The sequence below is a fragment of the Myxine glutinosa genome, chromosome 6 (genome assembly GCF_964187855.1).
Source record: "Myxine glutinosa chromosome 6, kmMyxGlut1.1, whole genome shotgun sequence".
Classification (NCBI taxonomy): Eukaryota; Metazoa; Chordata; class Myxini; order Myxiniformes; family Myxinidae; genus Myxine; species Myxine glutinosa.
Genome location: NC_136266.1, coordinates 90,960,523 through 90,981,818, shown reverse-complemented (window position 1 = coordinate 90,981,818; position 21,296 = coordinate 90,960,523). Strand labels below are relative to the sequence as shown.

Below are 21,296 nucleotides of genomic sequence, written 5' to 3'. Positions count from 1 at the left end.
TCAATTCTGTTTGACTGTCAGGCAGGCAGATAGAGTAAAAATAGTATTCCACTCCTCTCTGCGCATGCGTGATCGGGCCAATTTCAAAGCCAAAGTATGGTAAAACAGCAAACCTGACTTCCGAGTCATGTTCTGGTTTGTGTTCAAAGTATAACATCCAATTTGAAAAAGTTGTTCCTCGATCATAACCTGATAAGACGAACAGACAAACTGATGGGCATGAACTAATTGCTTAACCATGCTTTTCACTTTGTGTGTGTTGGGTAATTAAGCAACCGCTCTGTATATATATATATATATATATATAATAAGTTCAAAACACACCTGGTCACAAGTGTGCCGCACTGACCGGGTCCTCAGTCGAGGTCCTCAGCATCATCCCGTTTCGGCCCTTCAACCTCGATACGGTCAGCTAAGGTGGGCCAGCAGGGGCACATACACATCCACATGCAGCAACTACACCTGGATGCGTACATACCCCCACCCCCAGCCAGTGCAAACGCAGACGACAACAACAACAACACCTCCGCATCCAGAATCCACAGCACCAAACAAACCGTGGAACACTCAAACACGCACCGTTATACCCTTCACCACTCACCAACAAAACACACCAGATCATTCACACACACACACACACACACACACACACACACACACACACACACACACACACACACACACACACACACCAACCACATACCCTTACAACATACACCACTCAACATACAAAAACACACACTCATGCAAAAATTAATTCATGCAAAAAACACTCACCCACTCACTCATATACACAAAATAAGCAATAATAATAGTAACGGGAAAAAAAGAAAAAAAAACCACACACAACCAACCTACACCGTTCGCCGTGCCTCCATAAACTTCCTCCATATCCAAAATGAGCCTTTCAAGGCAACCTGGGCCACCTTGTCACACATCCTCCTTTCTGTCCCACACACTCCAAGCCGAGCAAGAAATGCAGAAAAGGAATTGCCAATATACCCTCTACACTACACCCCACCTCAAATGGCTGACACGAAACTTGCCAACCCTTCTCCCGACACTCTGCCTCCAGCTCACTGTACTTTCCTCTCTTCCTCTCGTGCACCTCCTCCATATTCTCTTCCCAAGGTACCGACAATTCCCTTAAGATGACCTGTCTTATTGCACCTGACCAAATGACAATGTCAGGCCGCAACCTTGTCACACAGATCTCCTCTGGGAATACCAATTGTGGCTTTAGGTCTGCCACCACCTGCCAATCACAAGCATCTGACAGCCCTCTTGCTTTCCACCTCCTCCTCTTTCCACCTCTTACCACTTGGCCCTCTTTGACAAACCACACCTCTCCCCCATCAGTCTCCTTCTCCACTCTTCTTTCTCTCGACCTCAGCACCTCTTGTTGCACCATCTGCACCACCACCGCCAGCACCTGATCATGTCGCCACCTGTATATGTATATATATATATATATGTATGTCTGAATGTTATGGGATTGATAACTGCTTATATGATTACCATCATATTTTTTATACATGCTGTGGAGTACCTAGTTTCATGTCATGGGCACAAATAATACCTCTGCCCACCCCTCCCCTGTGAGGATGGGAGGACGATTTGAGATTTTCACCTGTGCGTATGGCACGGTGTACGTGGTTTTCTGACCCCTGCTGGAGGTTGGGGGTATTACTAGCCACAGGCACAAAATGAATTTTCCCCACCTTAACTTTCCATCCATTTTCTCTGTGGTTAAATCTCAAGCGTTTCAGAAAAAGCTGTAATCTATCTATAATTCCAGTAATCTCTGTGTGTATGTATGTATGTATGTATGTATGTATGTATGTATGTATGTATGTCTGTGACCGCTGTTTCTCGACAACCACGGGTCCGATATACTTTAAACTTGCCAGGTATATTGCTGGGGACCCGATGATGTGCCTTTTCAAGGTTTCATATTAATCGGACAAGTAGTTACCGAGCTGTGTCCAAAAAACGATTCAACCAATCAGAGAGCAGCGAGCTATCACGTGTGCCGAACGTGGCGAACAGACTCTGCCTCGGACGGCACATTTGAGAGCGTATTCATTTATTTCACGTTGGAAAACTATGTTGCCGTTAAACTATGTTTTAAAACTAAATAAAACTAATTTGCGATTCATCGTAACTGCGATTTGCGACCTTCCGGACAGTGAAGACTTCACTTCCGGCAGCCAATCACAGAACGCGTTGTTGCGAGCCGAGCCGAGCGCGTGCGCCATTACGGTTCGTAATTCGATTTCTTCCGGAGAAAATAATAATTTCTCGATTTCTTATGCGCATTATTTCTCCCAGAGCGAAGGGCGGAAGCGAAGAGCGTTGTTTTTTTTGTTTACGGGCGTACGGGCGTACGGGCGGGGTAGAGCGTACGGGTAGCGTTTTTTTTTTTTTTTGGCAAGGAACGGGCACCCACGTACGGGCATGCCCTAGTAACTTTAATTGTAATAGGGTTTTCTTTTGCCAGAGTTGGCCTTTGCTCTGGTACCATATCCAACTAGAATGGCGATCGGTAGAGAGCACACCTCCGCCAGGTTGAACAGTTTGCATTTTGTATCCCACTGATAGTGGATCAGATCTGGATTTGGACCTGAAACAAAATGGAATCGGCTTGTTCTTGTCACCTACCCAACTCATCCACCAAGTTTTGTCACAAGTCATCCACATCTTTTTTGAGACATCCTGCTCTATATCGTTTTTGGCCCTATCAATGGTGAAGTACTTAAAAAATTATCAGATCTGGATCCAGATCCAAATCTTCACCAAAATATAATTTCGTCCTCGTCACATTCCCAACCTTTCCACCAAATTTCGGCCGAATCCGTCCACATATTTTTGAGATATATTGTTCACAGACAGACAAAGAGACAGGGGTGAAAACGTAATCTCCATCCACCTTTGGCAAAATATGTGTGAAAGTAGCTGCCATTTTACAGATACGATTTGGTGAGCGAGCCAAAGCATCCAGGAAGTTGTGGTTAAAATAGGTGGTAACAAAATCCCTCCTTGTGAAATGGCTGTCAATTGTTTGATGTGATCTTTTGGGAACTCGATGCCCGTGAGGCGAACAGTGCTGTTTATCATGAGCCTGGAGGCGTTCTCCTGCTCCTGTGCGGTCCAGTTGTCAAAGGCGCGTTATGAATTACTGTAGAAACAATTGTACAAAAGGTAGAAATCCGTGTTTATTGTTCTACCAAGTTTATTTTTCTATACATTCAGCCGATAAGTTTGTGTGACAATCTAGGCAAGTTGGGCAGAATCTAGTGCATAGTGGTGAGAAAGTCAAATTCTCTTTGTACAAAAAACACCCGCGAACAAGAGGAATCCGTTGGAAGTCTTGATCCAGCTAAACAAACATCACAAATCTGTAAGCACAGAGCTCGACTGTTGAGGTATGGTGCTCAGCTAATTTGCACAAATCATCCACATCCGGGTGCCATTTAGTGCATCGAGTGAATGAACAAACAATTGTAATTCTAGAGCTTCGAATCTAAAAGTTTAGCTGCAGCTTATTCCTAAATGATGCATTCAACCGATACAACCATGGAATATGGAATAATTAGGATATCTATCATTAGCTTAACAAAAACTTTGTGTTGTCTGGCCGGATTGTGTTCGTTAGTTAGTTAAGGCCTCGACACAGGGGCAATGACTGCTGCTCCCTGTCCTGGAGTTAGGGTTAGACGGACGGAATATCTGAGATGAACATCAGACTATGGAGACGACAGAAGGAGCGTCTGCAGTCGGTCCCACGAAACAAAATGGCCGAACGGGGTCACCCGGCCGCCCGTCCCGAGCTCGAGGCCAAACTGTTCGATCGGGTCACAGATCGTCGGCACCAACGCGGTGACGTCAGCATTTCGGAGGTGCGTGTGAAAGCCGTCATGCTTACGAAGACCCTGCCAAACATGGTCACCTTCAAGGCGCCACGTGGATGGGGAGATCGTTTTATGAAGCGGCACAGTCTCTCCGCCCGTCATCGAACGACCATCGCCCAGACGCTTCCGGCCAAACTCGACGCAAAACTGATGCGGTTTCAGCAATTTATCATCAAATTATGGAAGGAGCACGAGTACGATGTATCGATGATTGTGAACTTGCAGATTATATGTTCTATATCAAACATTTAGCTATTCTTTGTTGTTGTTCTTTGAGTATTGCCACTTTTTTTTTTGAAGACGCTCTCGACGATCGTTTGTCTGAAAAAAACTTACAAAAAAATTAGATCTATGTATAGTACGCACCTTCAACTTAAAAAAGATTTTTGGGTAAAACAAAAGTGCGCGTTATAGTCTTGTAGTCGAAGTTTTACGGTATGTACACCGATAGAAATGGCTGCCGCCTGTTGTACTTGTAGTCCGAGTTTTCGGTCCGGCTGTAACTACCTTATTCGTACTTCGGCCGGGATTATCTGGAAACGTCATGTGAATCAGTTGTTAGTTCGCGGGTCCGGTCATTCACACACTAATTCCGTTCCGCCATGCGATGTGTCCTCATCCATTGAGGTGCCCGTGCCCACGTTTTCAGTCAGTTGCCCATCATCCATCTGTGGAGCCGGATGTTCATGGTAGTGAGAGTAGTGTGGATGTTCCTCTGGTTTCAGTTGAGCCTAGTTTGGTGCCTGGTGGGGAGCCGTCATCTGTGTCCAATGCCTCACCATCACCGGTCGTGTCCACGGATCAATGCCCGCTTGTTTCTTCTAGACGCGTTGTGCGACCAGCATATTTCAAAGACTATGTGACTTCAGAGGGAAGGAGTTTGTACCGTGTACGGCCGAGCGAGGCCGCTGTGGGCGGGGCCTAGCGAGACCGCTGTGGGCGGGGCCGAGTGAGGCCGCTGTGGGCGGGGCCGAGCGAGGCCGCTGGGTGGGCCGAGTGAGGCCGCTGTGAGCGGGGCCGAGCGAGGGCGCTGGGTGGGCCGATTGAGGCCGCTGTGAGCCAGCGGGAGGCCGCTGTAGGCGGGGCCGAGCGAGGGCGCTTGGTGGGCCGATTGAGGTTGCCGTTGCCGTTGCCTGGAATAAAGATGGTGCTTGATGCTCTCTGTGTGTCCGCATGTTTATAACAAAGACATTACAGCCCCTTCTTCTCTTTCCATGCTTTGTCCCCCACCTCATCTCCCCGCCACACGCCCCAGGTTTCTGCAGGGCACACACGGTCCAACATCAAACCCCTTCTGGTTAAACTACCTAAATCCAGGATCACTGCTCACTTCCACTCATTTGTTCCCCTTTTCAACCATCTGTGTAACGAACTTCTACATTCTCTTCAATCTCGCTCTTCCCTGCAGGTCTTCAGGACAGCTGTTTACCACCATCTCAGATTGTCCCCAATCTTAAACCATGATCTTTTCTATTGTCGTTAACCTCCTTCCCCTCCCCCACCTCATCCCAATCTCCCCTTCCTCCAAATTTCCAGCTTTGCTTCCTGAGAGTTTTCTTTTGTAGCCATCTTACCCACCTGATGCATCCTCCCCTGCTCCTCATTCCTCACTTCACCCATTGTTTGTCCAAGTCTGAGTCTATCTTGGCCTTCAACTCTGCTGTTGGTGTTTCCCCCCTCTCTCAACTTTTGTCATGTTGTGTCCTGATCCGTTCAGTGTACCAATTCTAGTTCTTCCACAAGCCTCGACTATGTTAAGGATGCCGATTGAAAAAAGTTAAGGATCCCGATTGTTTGTTGGTAACACGGGCGTGTATTCAGTAATGGGCTCGACTTAATCAGATCAAGACATGTGACACCTACCGGCGTGATGTTGGGTCGTTTTGGGGCTCCAACTCGGTAAGGTACCATGGCATTTGGATGCAGACATCGGGGTTTTCGAAATGGTCGACCGTTGCGGTCACTTTGACACGACCTGCCGGATCAGAACCAGATCAGAACTGCCTATTCACCTCCACTCTTTCATTCCTCTTTTCTCCCGCCTCTGGAACAAGCTCCCTCACTCTTTTCAATCCCACTCCTTCCTCCAGGTCTTTAAAACAGCTGTTCATCACCATCTCTTATCTTCTCCCATCAAAAACCTTGATCTTTTCTACCCCTGTTAATTTCACCCCAGATCCACTTTTTTTGAAATTGCGACTTCTTTCCTGGAAGTCCTAGCAGGGTCCATGTGTTTTACACCTCTCCCATCCCCTCCCCCTTTCCCATGCCTCCCGCCCCCCCCATGGCCTCTCCCTCCCACAGATCTCCCGATGTCCCTGCTCTCAAATGTTGTGCTTGTGTGCTTCCCTCTCTCTCCCCCCCATCTTGTCTACCGCTCCCCTTGAATGTTTTGTGTGTCAGTTTGTCTTTTTGTGATTAATGTTAGCTCTTACACGAGGATCTTGTATACAAAAAAGAAATAAAGAAAAAAAAGATGACTGGGATGAGTCTGAGGGCTGTAACACTATGATTGCCTCGTTAAAGATTTAACTGTTATATTGAATGTGGTGTTCATGTCTCTTTTTTTTAAATCTCGATCTGATGCCAATTTCGTCACATCTCGTGAGAAATCATAGGAGATTTTAGGTGAGGGTGAATCGACGTTTGTGTTTAAATTCAGGGAGGGTGTTTGTCTATATGGTGCATTTGCTTCCAACAGTTGCATTTCCATGTAAGACTTACCTTGCGTTTTATACTTTAATACATAATGAAGCCCCCCTGTAGGATGGGGGAGGCGTATAGCTGTTGTAGGTGTTGTGTCTACAATTAGTGCTCCCAATTTTTGATGGTACGCCAGAATTTTGTCGACCACTAGAAGTACAAAACCACCATTTCTCAAAGTGGAATCTCAAAGACCACTTGGCCTTCCAAGATATTCTTGCATCATAATAGTGGACCTGTGCTGAAGTTGTGCACCTGATATTTTCAACCGCCACCGAAGGTGGACGGAGGTTATGTTTTCTCCTCTGTCTATCTCTCTGTCTAAATGTTTGTCTGTGAGCAAGATATCTCAAAAAAATTGTGGACGGGGTCAGATGAACCTTGGTGGACAGGTTGGGTGTGTGACAAGGACGAATTGATTTGATTTTGATGAAGATGCGAATATGTATCCGGATGCGAGAAGTTTTTAATTTCTTAAGTAATTAATTCTTCACCATCGAGAGATGTGGACAAAAAACGATATATAGCACGATATTTCAAAAGGTTATGGATGGATTCGGACAAAACTTGGTGGATGAGTTGGTTCAATCACAAGACAAGCTAATTAGATTTTGATTCAGCTGAGCAAATCCGGCCTATAAGTGGGATATAAAATGTAAACTGTTCAGCCTGGCAGAGGTATGCGCTCTACCGAGTGCCATTCTAGTTGATTAATGCCGTTGACCTACTTTTTTGGGGTTGTGACATAATTAAATATATATATATATATATATATATATATATATATATATATATATATATATATATATATATACAGTGCATTCAGAAAGTATTCAGACCCCTTCACTCTTTTCACATTTTGTTATGTTGCAGCCTTATGCTGAAATCGTTTAAATTCATTTTTTCCCTCATCAATCTACACTCAATACCCCATAATGACAAATAGAAAACAGGATTTTAGAAAGTTTTGCAAATTTATTAAAAAGAAAAAACTGAAATATCACATTGACATAAGTATTCATACCCTTTGCTATGACACTTGAAATTTAGCTCAGGTGCCTCCCATTTCTCTTGATCATCTTTGAGATGTTTCTACACCTTGATTGGAGTCCACCTGTGGTAAATTCAATTAATTGGACATGATTTGGAAAGGCACACACCTGTCTATATAAGGTCTCACAGCTGACGATGCATATCAGAGCAAAAACCAAGCCATGAGGTCGAAGGAACTGCCTGCAGAGCTCAGAGACAGGATTGTGTCGAGGCACAGATCTGGGGAAGCCTACAAAAAAAATTCTGCTGCATTGAAGGTTCCCAAGAGCACAGTGGCCTCCATAATTCTTAAATGGAAGAACTTTGGAACAACCAGGTCTCTTCTTAGAGCTGGCCGCCCGGCCAAACTGAGCAATTAGGGGAGAAAGGCCTTGGTAAGAGAGGTGACCAAGAACCCGTTGGTCACTCTGGCTGAGCTCCAGAGATTCTGTGTGGAGATGGGAGAAACTTCCAGAAGGACAACCATCACTGCAACACTCCACCGATCGGGGCTTTATGGCAGGGTGGCCAAACGGAAGCCTCTCCTCAGTGAAAGACACGTGAAAGCCCACTTGGAGTTTGCAGAAAAGCACCTAAAGGACTCTCAGACTGTGAGAAACAAGATTCTGTGGGCTTTCATGGGTCTTTCACTGAGGAGAGGCTTCCGTCTGGCCAATCTGCCAAAAAGCCCTGATCGGTGGAGTGTTGCAGTGATGGTTGTCCTTCTGGAAGTTTCTCCCATCTCCACACAGAATCTCTGGAGCTCAGCCAGAGTGACCATCGGGTTCTTGGTCACCTCTCTTACCAAGGCCCTTCTCCCCTGATTGCTCAGTTTGGCCGGGCGGCCAGCTCGAGGAAGAGAAATGGTTGTTCCAAACTTCTTCTATTTAAGAATTATGGAGGCCACTGTGCTCTTGGGAACCTTCAATGCAGCAGAGATTTTTTTTGTAGGCTTCACTCGGCACAATCTGTGCCTCAGCACAATCCTGTCTCTGAGCTCTGCAGGCAGTTCCTTCGACCTCATGGCTTGGTTTTTGCTCTGATATGCATTGTCAGCTGTGAGACCTTATATAGACAGGTGTGTGCCTTTCCAAATCATGTCCAATCAATTGAATTTACCACAGGTAGACTCCAATAAAGGTGTAGAAACATCTCAAAGATGATCAAGAGAAATGGGAGGCACCTGAGCTAAATTTTAAGTGTCATAGCAAAGGGCATGAATATTTATGTCAATGTGATATTTCAGTTTTTTCTTTTTAATAAATTTGCAAAACTTTCTAAAATCCTGTTTTCTCTTTGTCATTATGGGGTATTGAGTGTAGATTGATGAGGGGAAAAATGAATTTTAACGATTTCAGCATAAGGCTGCAACATAACAAAATGTGAAAAAAGTGAAGGGGTCTGATTACTGTTGCGGATCTCGAGCCCGTTGACGTATTGAGGGGGGGTTAAGCCCTGCTCCCCCTCGAACTTCGAGTCCACGAGGCCGCCCCCACGCTATACTCGTGGAGGACGGATTGCTGGGCAATTCCAGCCGCCGAACCCACAGCTAACGCGTGGAAGGCTTTCCGGTCACAACCCGAGTACCTTCAACACATGCTGCCGCGAGGACGGGGGCTGAACCTCACACGAGTCACGCTGGTCTTTAACGCCGAGCGGTTTGTGCGTCGCGTGACTTGTGCCATTAATCACTATGAACCCGATCGAGCGGTTTTAACTCGTGCAATGCGAGGCCAATGGTGAAGGGACGAAAACGGCCAAGTTGGAAACAAACCACAGATTTATTCACAAATGTACACTGGTGATAGAAAAGGGACACAGAAGAGAATCTTAACCACCTTACTTACGTTTCCCAGACAAGGGCCCTCAGACTCGTTCAGGGAAGGGGTGGAAGAGGGGGACATGCACAAAGCGCGGCCGCTTGGTGCAGTTCGCCCTGGATGGCTCGTTGGGCGTTTCCCCCTGAGGATGTTCGTGGCAGAGACGTCGACCTCAGTCATGCACGAACGGGAATCCACGCAGTGTGTCCCGAAGCCAGCGAGGCAAAACGCACGTGCAGGGAGTCCAGGCAGTGGTCGTCAGGGCCCTGGGAGCGCGTTCAGAATCCCGGGACAGAGAGTCTATATTAGGGAGTCCAGGCAGGGAGATCGTCAGGCCAGAGAGATCGCGTTCGAATCCGGAGAGCGTCCAGAGTCCAGAGAGCGTCCAGCCTGCGAATCCCGAGAGAGGCGAATCCAGAGCGCGAATCCCAAGAGAGAGAGTTCGGGGGTCCGGGACGGGTCTTACATCCCCCGGAGTCCCACCAGAATGTTCCACGGGCCTCCACTGGCCGCCAGGGGTCACGTGTCGTGACAGCCCCTCATCAGTCAACCCCCTTAGCTCTCATTGGCCGCCGTTCTTGGCCACTCCCCTTTAGCTCTCATTGGCCGCCGTTATTGGCCACTCTCCTTTAGCTCCCATTGGCTGTTTGCTCCTTACCAGCCATGCCCTCCAGCTCCTCCCTCGGGCCTGCCCGACTTGTCCTAGGCCCATCACATGGCATTCCAGGCTCCAATGAGGCCTACCCTTACTCTACCTGCCTCAACGCATACTAACACTGGGAAGGAGACTATACTTCACATTTAATAAGAAATAACTGACTAAGCGAGGCTACATGTTGTGGTGCAACTAACTAAAGGGAGGGTTGCTTTTATTCCAAAAACCACAACAATATTTTCTGAATGCACTATATATATATATATTTGAGAGAAACTTGAATAATTTGCCTCTGAGTTTCGTGATGTTGAGTTTTATGGATAGATTGTAGCTGGGGACCCATTTTCTTAATTTCCATTTTATCCATAAATGTTGAAGGTCAAGGATGGCGGTCTGAAAAACATGGCCCTCTTTGAATCGCAGGTAATCGTCAAGGATAAGAAGGCTTACTCTGGGCAATGTTGTTGTGATCGCAGATATCTAGTTTGTCATTGTAGTCCGACACGATGGTGCAGAGGTAGCGCACTTACCTTTCAGTTATCCAGCCTGGTTATGATTCCCGACCCAAACTGTAAACTGACATGTTGACATTGACATGGCACTTTGCAGGCATGACATTGTGTGGCAAACTGCACCATCTGTCGGATTGACGTTAATGTTTGTGTCCCATCTGCTAACATTAGTTGAAAATAAGATATCCCACGGTGTCTTGTGAAGAGTCGGTAGGTTAGTGCCAGCATTCTAAAGAAATTCCAAACTCCTGCCACCTTCCTTCGAATGTCACCCATGTCCAGCCAGTTCATGAACGACTTCGGCTGAAACTTTCCCTGGCTTGCCCCACCATAGGCACCATGGGCATGTTGGAATAATTGAGGTCATTAAACAAATTGTTGTAGTCGTCGAATTTCTCATTGCCCTATTACAATGGATATTCCAAATGTTCTCGGAATGAGAGTTACTCAATTTCAATATACATTACCAGTATATATAATTACTTCCTATTATTTTATTTTTTTGCATGTCATGGACAATTCTCATTATGCCGTTCGTATAACATTTTGAATGCCCCTCATAATTGTACACATCAATGCAGACCAACACCCTAGCAGTAAATGTCACGCAACTGCATAATTATTTTTGTGAAACTCAATGAAAACAGACTCCTAATAGAAAAAAGTGTCAAAAGCAATTTTTATGACAAAAACCTCGTGTTATGTGTGTTTCCAACTCTGTACCGTTGTTTTTACCTCGTGCACGTGAATCAAAAGCGGGAATAAGCAATTGCTCCACTTTGTCTATCTGTCGGACTGTCTACAAATGTCAGTCTATAGTCAAGAAACAATTTAATTTTAATTAAATTTTCTATTTTGAACAATGTATAACATGAATCAGAACACAAACCTGCAGTTTCGCAGTACTTTGGCTCTCAATTTGGCAAATTGTACAGAATCTTGTCCTTAACGCCCATATGCTGAGAGGGATAAGATAAAAAAATTGGCGTTTTTTGCATTAATACCTTGAGATGCGTTTTTTTATCGTTCTAAAAAATAATATTTGAAATATATTTTAATTCATAATAATATGTAATTTATTATTTTTTATTTAATTAATAATATTTCATTATTTAATTTAATAATATTTAAATATTAATTATTTCATTATTAATAATATATTTTTTAATTCAGACCAAAAAAATTAATAAAAGGTTCTGGCCCAGGTGGTGTAGTAAATCGTAATCTTTCAGTAAATACGAAATGGTAAGGTGACGTCTTCATGGTCACAATTTATTCCACTTGATTATATAATGATATTTGTTGGTAAATCTCATGGGAAATCACGGCGTGTTGTGTAAAGGATGACAAGAACCCGCATGCTTGGATTTGTGTGAAACCACCAAGTTTGTGCAAAGGAATCTGTGGAGGTAATAATTGTGAATCGTCAGGGTTTGACAACCAAAGGTTTTAAAAACAATTTTTGAAAAATGTGAGAATTAATGTGCATTCTTGTCTCATTGCACCAAAAACACTTGTACATGTATCCTCAGTAACATTTTCCCCCCTCTCGCAGTGTATTTTTTAACAGCACGTGCATTTTCCAAGTTCCCCATTCCTTGATTTATCAGGGCCACTTTTGCAGGTTCTGTCACTCTTGAATGGCTCTCGAAGCTCACAGGCACATACTTCATTTGTGTGTCTAAATGACCCAACATGACCGATCATATCAGAGTGAGGAATTTATTAATGCTCATTAAATGGTTATGGTTGATCAATTGATTCCTTTCTCGCTCTGTGTTGCGTTCATCAAGGTTTTGTGACATTTCTGGTGACAGAAGTTTTAAATCTGATCATTGAGAATGACATAATGAAGAGCAATAATATGCTCCATCCCAGATGTTGTTGTTGTTGTTGTTGTTGTTGTTGTTAACTCTGGAATGGGTCCATGTTTTCATCTCCGTTTCTCTCTTTCTCTCTCTCTCCTCCCTGGATTGGGCCTATAATCAGGTGATTTTTAGACACAGCTAAAGTTGTGGACCCGCCGTTTGAAGATGTTCTGGGCTAAAATGTTCTAAACCTCAATTTTAGACGGTGCCTAGCTGATGCCCCTGATCTCCTCTTCTCTTCAGATCTCTTCAGAACTCTTCAGATCTCCTCTTCTTTTGTCTCTTTGAATTTTCTCCTTTCTCTTTACCCACTGGCGGTTCTTTTGGAGAAGTCTCCCTATGAAACAAAAAGCAATAAACATTCCGTGAAAAGTATTGTGAGTAAAATATTGTTTTCTAAAACAAACCCTGCAATCTCTAAGTAACTCTTATAAATATATACGAGCAGCTAAGTGATTGTTTGACTGTTTCATCTGCCCCAGAGAAATATGTTGACAGGGAGGGCGGAGTGGTGGTGGCATGGGGGAGTGAAGGGTTCACTCCTGGGATAAGCCATGTGCATTTCAGCACTGAGATTTGAGGGTTTTCGATTGCCTTGAGTCAAACATGGGACGCCCCACTGCCAGAGTGTCTATGCTCTGGATTTGCAGGAAGAAGATCCATGTTCAGAAAGTTGGAGTTTTTACTTAGATAATGATTTACATCATGGGCTGGCAGGATAGCTTGGAGGTATACACACTCGCCTTGAGCTCTTTGGCCTGCGTTCAGATCTTGACCCAGTGCCAGAAAGTATGGACGAAACTAAGACACTCCACGAGTTACAATCCACAACTTTTATTAAGCACGTGTACTGACACGGCAACCTCGACAAGGCCTCAAACAGGGAATGGCCGTTCATGGGACCCAGGCTGAACCACTCCAGCGAGGGTGTGGAAAATGGCCTCAATAGCCAGCAATGGGGGCGCTTGTTACATATGTGAGGAATCCTAGCACAATGACGCAGCTATAAACGAATTCTGGTGCGTGCTCCTGTGACCCTTTGGGCTATACTGGCGGGAGCTTTGCTCCTGGTAGGTCTTACCTAGCCAGGCAGGTCAACGGGTAGGAGCCAGACTTAGAGTAGTCACACATTTTATGGGGGATAGGAAAAAGGTTGTTTTTTTTTCCGCCTGGTCCAGTCACCCACAGAGGGTGTTTGGATATGGACACCTAGCAGGATTAAAACAAGACCTGTCAAAGGGCGGGGCAGAGGAGCTCGGCGGAGGAGCTCCCTGTAAGCAAATGGCCATCCATATCTGGTGCCTTGCTGCAAAGTGAAAGCCCTGTGCAAACTGTGTCTGCGGACATCTTCCTGCAGTCGGATTACCTCTTTCCAGGAGGTTGGTGGCAGGTTTTGCACTCCGGCCACCATAAAACATGTCATTCGCAACACGCAAAAAGAACACAACTGAAAAAAAACCCACTCCGTGGGAGTACCTCCTTTGCAGCTGCCCTTTGCAGGGCCCTTTGCAGGGCAGCTCATCGGATGATGGGATTGGGACAAAGCCTTCAGGACCCACACTCTTTGATAATGGGAGGAAAAGCATGGGTTAACTTTCCTTTGTTGGGTTGTAGGGGTGTGTGTCGGGTTGGTGCAGAGGTGTTGTCCACCAGACAGGGGTGTGTACTGGCTCCCGCAATCTTCAACGCTTGTATGGACTGGATTCTGGGGAGGATGTCGGAGAGGTCAGGCTGCGGTGCATCGTTTGGGAGTGTCAAGATCTCTGACCTTGATTTTTCAGATGATGCAGTCATCTTTGCGGAGATGCTGGATATTCTTATGGGGGCCCTCCAAGCACTGAATGAGGAGGCAGAGCCACTGGGATTACGGATTTCCTGGGTCAAAACCAAAATCCAGGCTTTCAATGACATATTGGATGCTGCTGTCTTGTCTGTGCCTGTTTGTGGCGAAGATGTTGAGGTCACCAAGAGATTCACTTACCTTGGCAGTGTTATTCATGTCTCCGCATGTTGTGAGCCAGAGGTTGATAGACATCTGGGTCAGGCCTGGGGAGTCATGGATTCATTCATTCATGGGGTGTGGCGCTGTTGGTATCTATGCAGGAGGACGAAAGTCAGAATCCTTAAGTCATTGGTGCTTCCAGTCTTGCTCTACGGATGCGAGACTTCGACCCTCACCAAGGGCCAGAGAATGAGACTTAACTCATTTGGAACCAAGTCTCTTCGGAGAATCCTTGGCTATTGCTGTTTGGACTTTGTGTCCAACGAGTGGTTGCTGAGAGAGACTCAGATGAGATTTGTTTCCTGTATGGTCCGTGAGCGTCAGCTGCGGCTGTATGGACATGTGGCTCGTTTTCCGGATGCGGATACAGCTCACCAGATACTCTCAGCAAGGGAGCCTCATGAGTGGAGGAGGCCAACGTGTCGACTGCATGTCTCGTGGTTGTAGCATGTTGATCGGTATCTCATGGAGATAGGGATGGGCCAGGCATCAGCCTGGGGGATGGCCAGACGGAGGCCCCTGGAGTATCGTCGGAAAGTGGATGCGGCGACGCACTGCTCCGGCGCATGCTCGCATAGCTGACCTGACCTATGATACATCACTGTGTGTGTCGTCCATTGGATTGAAATTACATTGGATGATTCATCTGCCAACACTGGTCATTTGTGGAAGTTAAAAATCCCACCTAATAGAGTCTTTTGTGAAGACTAGGCAAGTTATCTATGGCACTCTGAACAAATTACATATTCCTGCTCTGACTGCTGGGAAAGCTATGGAAAACTACCCAGCATAACCCTTTCTGAGACACTGCTTTAGCATCTCCAATGCCCTGGCTAGAGCATGGTACAGCAGTGGCCAAAAATATTGGCACCCTTGAACTTTTTTCAAATAATGCACCATCTCTTCCAGAAAATTGTTGAAATTAAAAAATCTTTTGGTATTCACATGTGTATTACTTTGGTTTGCAGTGGAACAAAACAAAAAAAGCTGAAAAAATTACTAAATGTTAGCTTATTCCACACAGAAATCCTAAAATGACCCAGACAATATTATTGTCACCTTTTGGAAGTTAGAAAAAAATTCGATTTCAAGTAGGTGATTCTCCTTTACTTTGGAATTGAACTCACCTGTGGTGAGTTGCAGGTGCCTGCATTATAAAAATCACTCATTCAACCAGTTTGAATGGAGAAAAGGAGTCATTCTGCTGTTTTGTGTCACTGTGTGTACCACAATGAGCATGGAGAAAAGAAAGAAAAGGAGAAAATTGTCTAAGGAGGTCAGACACAAGATTGTAGCCAAGCATGGACAATCTCAAGGCTACAAGTCCATCTCCACAAACCTTGATGTTCCTGTGTCCACCATACGCAATGTTTTTTTTTTTTTTTTTTTTTTTTGTATACAAGATCGAGGCTCGTGAAAGAGCGAACATTAATCACACAGAAAGACAAACAGACACATAAAACAAATAACATCGGGAGCGGTAGACAAGATGGGGAGAGAGGGGGAAGGACACAAACACAACATTTGAGAGCAGGGACCGAGAGACATGGAGACATCGAGAGATCTGTGGGAGGGAGAGGGCTTTGGGGGGGAGGCATGTGAAGGGGGGGAGGCATGTGAAGGGGGGGGGGGGTGGGAGAGGTATAAACATATGGACACTGCCAGGATTTCCAGGAAATAAGTTGGAATTTCAAACAATGTGGATCTGGGGTGAATTAGTGGGGGTAGAAAAGATCAAGGTTATGGATGGGGGAAGATAAGAGATGGTGGTGAACAGCTGTTTTAAAGACCTGGAGGGAGGAGAGGGATTGAAGGGAGTGTGGGAGTTTGTTCCACAGGCGGGAGAAAAGAGGAATGAAAGAGTGAAGGTGAGCAGAGAGCCGAGATTTCGGCAGTTTAACCATCAGAGGGTTGCTGGCAGATCTTGTGCGACCTGTAGGAATATTTGGGGGACAGAGCACAGAGAGAGCTGGGGGAGCAAGGCCGGAGAGGAGTCGGTAGAAGACAGAAAGACCACCTACCTGCCTGCGGTGAGTGAGTGAAAGGCCCTCAGAGATAGCTTCATCGCGGGAGATTTCTGGGCTTTGGGGGGTATCAGGAAGGTTAAGGCCCATGGCATTGTAGCCGACCTCCCTGGATGTGGCCGCAAGAGAAAACTTGATCAAGATTGCAGCGAAGGATTGTTCGAATGATGGAGAAAGTACCTCGATCAACTGCCAAACAGATTCAAGCTGACCTTCAGACACAAGGCACGACAGTTTAAACTCGCACCATCCTTCGGCAATTCAATGAAAGGGGGTTCTATGGTAAGAGACCCAGGGGGACACCACTGCTGAGAAAGCTCAATTGGAGTTTGCCAAAACATACCTGAACAAGCCAAAATCCTTCCAGGAGAATGCCCTGTGGACAGATGAGACCAAATTAGAGCTTTTTGGTAAAGCACATCATCTCTATGTTTACAGAAAACAAAATGAAGCCTTCAAAGAAAAGAACACCTTCCCTACAGTCAAACATGGAGGAGGTTTAGTGATGTTTTGGGGTTGCTGTACTGCCTCTGGCACTGGGTACCTTGAACGTGTGCATGACATTATGAAATCAGGAGATTACCAAGGCATTTTGGAGCGCAATGTTCAACCCAGTGTCAGAAAGCTGGGTCTCCGTCAAAAGTGATGGGTCTTGCAGCAGGACAATGACCCCAAACACACTTCAAAAAGCATGCAGGAATGGTTCAAGACAAAATGCAGGACTGTTCTGAAGTGGCCAGCAATGAGTCCAGATCTAAATCCTATTGAACAACTGTGGGGAGATCTGAAAACAGCAGTTGGGAGAAGGCACCCTTCAAATCTGGGAGAACTGGAGCAGTTTGCACAAGAAGAGTGGACCAAACTAACAGTAGAGAGGTGTAGGAAGCTCATTCATGGGTTTCGGAAGCACTTGACTGCAGTTATTTTGTCTAAAGTCTGTGCTACCAAATATTAAGTCTTGGGTGTCAATAATTTTGTCAATGCCATTTCTTTTTATTTTCTGATTTAAAATGATATAAGTTCTGAATCAAAAACAAAGGTTCTGTAATATTAACAGTGAAATAAAGAATTGTGGGGACCAAATATTTTTGTCAATTTCAACTTTTTTTCGAGAAAATTGTGAGTTATTTGAAAAAAGTGCAAGGGTGCCAATAATTTTGGCCATGACTGTACATTGTAAGGATTTACATCATATTGTGAAGCACAATGTACATTATGTCATCGTATGGTGGGCAGGTGTACAGAAAGATTTAGACATGGAACAGCAGACATATTGTTTACCAATATACTAGTACCCGACTGCAAAGCCGCAATGAGCCGGCGAAGCCAAAGCCTCTTGCCACTATTTTACCCATCACGATGGCATCAGTAGGTTAGGTAGTTAGTAGTAGGTAGGTGTAGTAGGTACCGTACCTAGTTCAAAATGACACCATTTGCATTCTGGATGAGATTAAAATTTATTAAACTTCCTCCTTGATTAATTCTGTGAATTCCATCTCAACTTCGGATATTTCCGGCCGTGAAAAACTATTCCCTACGGCCGCGAGATTTCAAAAAAATAATTCTTCGTCAATTTTAGAATATTTGACGCCGTTTTCAGCCTCCGAAACGCGGTAATAAGCTTTTTTGAAATATTTTTTCAAATGCTCGAATCTCATTGGTTCCGTTGTTTGGTGACGATTTTCATTGAAGATAACCAGGCCCGTGTGGGCCTGGGGAACGAGGTTGGTCTTAAAGTATTTTAATTACAAATTAGAGGTGCATAAGATTGTGAATAAAAAAAAGACGGGTGAAACAAACTCCTATTGAACTTTTTCCAATTGGTTATGCATACTTCCGCATCCGCAAGATGGCGGCCTCCATGGAGCGATTTGGTGCGTCAAAGCTTCGAAATTCTCAAGGGATCCAGCAAAATCTGGCTTTTCAACATAATACGTACGTGTTCATTCACAACACCGGCTTCGCTGGCTATAATCGTGGTCTTTCACTCAAAGTATTATACGTATTACTTGTGATGGGATCCGGTGAAATGACAGTGGGTAAATAGTCACTGGTTAATTGCTGGTTATACGCCATGTTTTTGATGTTGACATGTTACCGTCTCTGTGCCTCGTTGTCAGTGTCGAAGTCCTGGTTTATTGATGTTGTGATGAGATCAGTGTTTATGTGAACGTGGCCTTTAAAAGATGAAGTTGTTGATGTCTAATTGGTGTGTAGACTTCGAGGCAAAGATTGTTTTAATTGTTGGCGTGCGCTACAGGAGTGCTGCTGGGAGAACGATATTTATGGCAAATGTGTGATATTGTGAACGGTCATAGTAACTGATGTCTGAAATCCTGTTGCATGTGATAAAGCGACATGCAGTTGTCCAAGGGAATACGCAGGTTTTTCCAGATGAAATCCAACTCTTTGTGGTGTCTGTCCTTGGGCCTTATCTATTGTCATGGCAAATGCTGGTAGAACTTGAGGGCAATGCAGGGCCATATACAGCACCATAACGTAAGCGTAAAGAAGATGAGAGTTAGGATAGTTTTAAGGCAGGAATCTTCAGTCGGAGAGCAGTTTTGCATGGAATGGCCTCCCCGGAAAGGTATAGGCAGTGGATTGGTGGATAAGTTTAAATGGGAATTGGGTAGGTACCTGGATGCATTGGAGATAGAATACTATGGGAATATTGGCAGGACTTGTTGGTAGCTGGTATGTGATGGGTGATGATACGAGGGTTGGTGCCATGATTGGCTGAATGCCCTCTTCCTGCGCTAAAGTTCCTTGTGTATCCTTGTGTAACTGGGAACTGGCAATGTTATAATTATATCGTGAGAATTTTTGGAAACAGCTTAGAAATGATAACTACCTAAAAAATGGCTGATCAAAAGAAACCTATCCAAAACACAGTCGCCACAATGTACGGTTGAAAGTGATGAAATGTGTTGGTTTTTATCATCATAATATTTGTGAAAGTTTGGTACTCAGGCAGTTATAGTAAAGAATTTGTTTCCACGCGTGATGTGGACGTTGATGTAACAAGATGGCACGGAGTAAAATCACTCTATTTATTAATTTTTTTTAAGAACAAATATAAGATGGGAGATAGAAAGTTGAATGCCCCATCATAAAGAGGAAAATTTACTAAATACATTTACAAGTATGAAAAATAGATGTGCAGTATTTACGTGATGGATTTACGTTGGTGCTGGATTTACGTCGGGACTTCTGTCCCATGTGACACGTGCGTCATACATCACGGTGACGTGACTTGTGCTCACTCAGCTCGCTGAAAATAGCCGTATTTCATCTTTTTATATAAATTTGATTGAGAATTCCAAGTTTTTATTGTGCCATTGACATTCCTCATGTGCAAATAATTTTTCACAGCAAATTTGTGGCAAATGACTTTGCGCAGTCTAAGCTCCCCAGCACGATGGTGAAGTGCAGGAGCTGTCAATCATTTTAGTATTATACATATTTATTATTACATTTGAAGCACGTTATAACAGTGAGAAACTAGACCTGCACTCTGTGGAGAGCATACCTCCGCCAGGCTGATAGGGTCGGATCTAGATCTGGATCTGAACAAAATCAAATCGGCTTGTTCTTGTAGCCGAATCAAATCCATCCATCTAGTTTTGTAATAACCTATACATAACTTTTTGAGCTATAGTGCTCTCCTCTATATCATTTTTGGCCCTGTCGCTCAATGGTGAAGAATCACTTGAGAATTTTAAAAATTCTCGTATCTGGATCTGCATTCGGATCTTCTTCAAAATCAAATTGATTTGTCCTTGTCATATACCCAACCTCTCCACCACATTTCGTCCGAATCCGTCCACAGCTTTTTGAAATATCCTGTTCACAAACAGACAAACACAGGCAGACTGACAGGAGTGAAAGCATAACCTTTGGCTCCCCCACCCCCCTTTGGTGGCGGAGGTGATTAATGGGGTGGTGTATAAGACACTGCATCAACGACGGTAAACTTCCGGGATTTTTTTTTTCTACGTCCTTTAAAATCTTTATTTAATTTTAATTGAATTTTATATACTTGAACACTGTAGAACAGAAATTGCCTTCTTGGCACTTTCAACAACCTTTCATTTAGCAGTAATTGCACAAAATATTATGGCATTTAATGTCATTAGACCAATCAAATTTGCCACTCGCAGATCCCACTCATGTCCTTGTGTGTCAAGACTATGAACTCCTTAGTTATTAGTCCCCTACCATTGAGGAGACTCTGGGTTTGCTGTCCGCTTGTTGCCCGTCCGTCCGTCCGGCCGTCTGTCTGTCTGTCTGTCTGTCTGTCCGTCCCACCTGTGGTTTTCTGGACTTTTTCTCCATACCCTTTAACATATTCCATTGAATCTTGCTCCATGGCTTTACTATAAGTTACAGAACAAGTTTGAGTTTCAGGGCGTTTCACCAATTTTTCACGGAGTTATGCCCTTTTTATTTTTGCTTGGAACAGGAACATACATTGGGACCATTAGGTGACATGTATTGCAAAGCATTTCTCTCGATGTATTATTATTATTATTGCTAGGACGTGTGGTGTATCATGTTCAGTGAAAGTGAAACACACACATCTGTTGTAGTTTGAGTTAAAGTGGACAAGGTTGTGAGTGGAATTTCATCTGTTATTTCCTCGTTCATGTTCACACCGCTCTGTTCAGCCTGGCTATCACTTTGGCCGTGAGGTGTGCAAATATGTCCCGAGAGCACTTGACAAGCCAGCTAGCTACACCACACTGGAGTATACGAGTGGCAATATA

The 21,296-nt window shown here is 44.6% G+C and overlaps 1 protein-coding gene across 9 annotated transcripts in view; it reads left to right on the top strand.

The window, feature by feature from the left end:
- Positions 1-21,296, top strand: part of LOC137430089 (uncharacterized) — a 214,287-nt gene that overhangs the window by 33,312 nt on the left and 159,679 nt on the right. The gene's annotated exons all lie outside the window — the stretch shown is intronic.